The sequence below is a fragment of the Arachis duranensis genome, chromosome 4 (genome assembly GCF_000817695.3).
Source record: "Arachis duranensis cultivar V14167 chromosome 4, aradu.V14167.gnm2.J7QH, whole genome shotgun sequence".
In the NCBI taxonomy this organism is placed as follows: domain Eukaryota; kingdom Viridiplantae; phylum Streptophyta; class Magnoliopsida; order Fabales; family Fabaceae; genus Arachis; species Arachis duranensis.
Genome location: NC_029775.3, coordinates 100136987 through 100140573, shown reverse-complemented (window position 1 = coordinate 100140573; position 3587 = coordinate 100136987).

Genomic DNA, 3587 nt, shown 5'->3' with positions numbered 1-3587 from the left:
TACTGTATGGTCATGGATTGCAAAGAACAAACAAAAATCACATTACTATCTATAAAAGATTGAGACTTATTCTTTAACTGCTGACTTTGTTTTTTTATCCAGCTTAATCATTAAGATTGGTTTAGTAACGAAAGAATAGATAAAGTAATATTAAGAGACACAATTTTGTTTAAATAAAATAGAATAGAAATAAAAAGAAAGAGTGAATTTTTGCAGATATTTTAAAAAAAATTGTCTATAAGCAAATTAATTAAAAAGAATTAGAATAAAAACTTATTTTTTGGGGAATAATGTTAGATTAAATCTATGAGATGCATATGACAGAGTTAGAAGAATCAATTAAATCATAGACAAATTTAAAATATAAATAATATTTTTATACTAAATGTTATAATTTCTCAATAAACATATGAAATCTATTTGAAAATTGATACACTTACATACGAAATTTAAAAATGATGTTATTTTCATCTCAAATTTGTAAAAAAAATTTTGACTACTTTTAAAAGTTAGCTATAGTAAAAACATTTAAAACTAATTATAGACAAATTTGGAATAGAATTAACATTTTTTAAAACACGTCCCAAATCTGCCTGAAGTTATTGTGCTCATTCAGATGGAATACGGACGAATTATAGTTTTTGTCTAAAATGTGTTGCTAATATGTATGAAAATTTTGGCGCCATCGAAAAAAAAAATTGGCGCCAAAATTTGGGACAAAATTTAGACAAATTTAGGACAGAATACATTCTTCCAAAATCTCCGCTAACTGTTGTTCAATATTTGTCTTAAATTTGTTCGAAATTAAAAAGTCATTCAAAAGGAATAAATTTCGTCTGAAATTTTTGTCTAGAAAAAACCCTATTTCTAGTAGTGATATATATCTTCTTTTGGCACCACTTCTCCATCAGCATTTTGCTTTGTCAGAACATCAGGTCCATTGATAATAATCTTCCAAATGTTATAGTCGATTGACTGCATGAAGATCCACATTCTCTCCTTCCAGTATGAGTAGTTACTGCCATTGAAATAGGAAGGTCTGTTGTTAGACTGGCTTTCAGTGAGTGTGTAAGCCATAATATTTATCCCATGTTGTTGGCCATAGATCTTTGCTCTAAACTGTAAAGCTTGACTCCTTGAGACCGGACTCTTGATACCAATTGATAATTTTAAATGGCCTAGAGAAGGGGGTTGAATTTAAGATCGTTTTTTATGCTTTTAAACTTGAGTGCCAAAATAGATTCTGCTGATATGCTACTGTTGTGTTTGCGAATTGGATTATGCAGGAGATAATTTAATTTTGTCCGATAAGGAGTAAAACAAAAACAGAGAAGAAAAGAGAAAAGAACACAACCATGTATCCTAATTTAATCACTTTATGCAATGTGACCTACATCCAGTCTCCACCACAACCATAGTAAAATTTTAACTATAATCAAACTAATTACATGCACTAATATCAATAAATTACAATCTAATTCATTTAGAATCAAACACTATGCTTCTAACCCAAGTTTAGTAACCACTAAGAGCTATCTCAACTTGGCAAAGAAAAACTCAATCTGGTTCAACACCCACCAAGTGTTCTCCCAATTTGATAATGGAGAACCTAACAGGTTCAACTGTCACCAAGTACTATCCCAACTTGGTAAGAAAAATTAATCCTAATTCAATCAAAATCAAATACACAGAAAAATAATTTTGACTTTTTAATCTATGTCTTTTACCTTTTTCTCACTCATGAATTTTTTATTTTTTACCTCACCATTATTTTTCTTTTTCTCATTTACAAAAAGATAGACATAATAAGAAATATCATAATAATGAAATATTAAATAAAGCTCAAAGATAAAGAAAAATAATTCTACAGCATGTATGAGATGATATTCTATATTTTTGCTCTATTTTTCTTACCTAAATTTCTGGTTAATTATCTCTTATTTATGGGATAATACCTCCAAAACTTGAGCTAGTGGGTAGAGTCAATTTTTGAGTATTGGGCCAACTGAATTTTTCTTTTTCTCTCAAAAAATCGGAATAAAAAATCATGATAGAACAGCAGAATAGAGTGGCACAAAGGTATAGAAAAGATAGACAATAATAATATGTACCGTTGATGTAATCTTTGGCTTTAAGTTTCATTTTCAACTTTTGATATGAATCAGAAAAAGTAATCTCCATTTTTTTTCCATACTCGAATCGTAGTTGCTGAAAAGAGGTAGTTTCATCAAACCTTTTGACTTTTACAAAAATAAATTTTTAGCAATATTTTTTTTTCTAAACAATTTTGATACTTAGATTTGATTTGGCTCCATTATTTTACTTTTCCTCCAATGCTTATTTGGTGAATGATTTTGGTTCCATAAAAAAGTGAACTAATTTTTCTTTGATTTAATTTTTTTAGATAAAACTCTAGCAGTAGCTTTAAGATCTTTTTCATTTTAACTTGAATCAAATTTTCTGAGCTTACTTTTTTGACTTGTAATATCTTTGCTAGTCTTGGTTAGAGATCAGCAGCAACGTTGGCTCAAAAGTATAGTGAATTTGGTTTTTGTTCATCTTTTCTATGGGCTGAAGCTTTGATTGAAGCATTGTGGATTGTTTGTTAAAGCTATTAGGGATGGTGGCAACACTACCCAAACCTGCGGAGCCCCGATATATATAATATATATAAAATAATTAATAAAATAATTAATAATATTGTATCATATTTAAATTTTTACTTTAATTTATATTATGTATGTAAATAATGGTTATATAATTTTTAAAATTTAATTTTATTTGTTAGATTTAATAATTATAGGGACGAGTAGGGGTGGGACGGGTACCCGAAAGAGTGAATTAGGGTTTAATATTTTACTATCCGCGGATAAAGACGAGACAAATTCAATGCAAATTTTTGTAGGACGAAACGAAATCGGGTAGAACAAAAATCTACTTCTACCTACCCATTGCCACCTTCTAAAAACTATACATTGTTGAATTTATGTGCATCTTAATTTTAGACTTGAATTAATAACTTATACATTAAAACATATTTAAATTAATAATCCAATATAATGTTTGTCATCATATTAATATATATCAAAATCAATTCAAACTAATGTTGATAATTTTATTTGAGTTTGTTTGTTTTTGAAATACTCTTGGATTGAATAGTTTAATAGTTAGTAATAGTTAAAGTTAATTAATGGTCTATTATACTTTATTTTTTATGTTTATGCATTATTACATGAAAAAATTCATCAATTACATTTCGGCTTATCCAAAAAAAAAAAATGCATATCTGTTACAAAAATAATAATCATCTAAAAAGATTAATTTTATGGATAATTTTGTAAAATAATAAAATTCTCAATATTGAAAATAATTGTTATTCGATAGCTGCTGCGTTATTAACTAGAAAAAAAAAACAAATATATTAACAAAATGATGTAGGAGAAAAAAATACGCGCGAATTAAATAATATTTACTATGATTTGTAAATGTTGCTCTTTATTGTTTTTCTAAATAGAAATATTTGGTAACAATAAAAAAATAGTTAAAAATAATTAAATTTATCTTATTTAATATTCGTTAATTTTTAT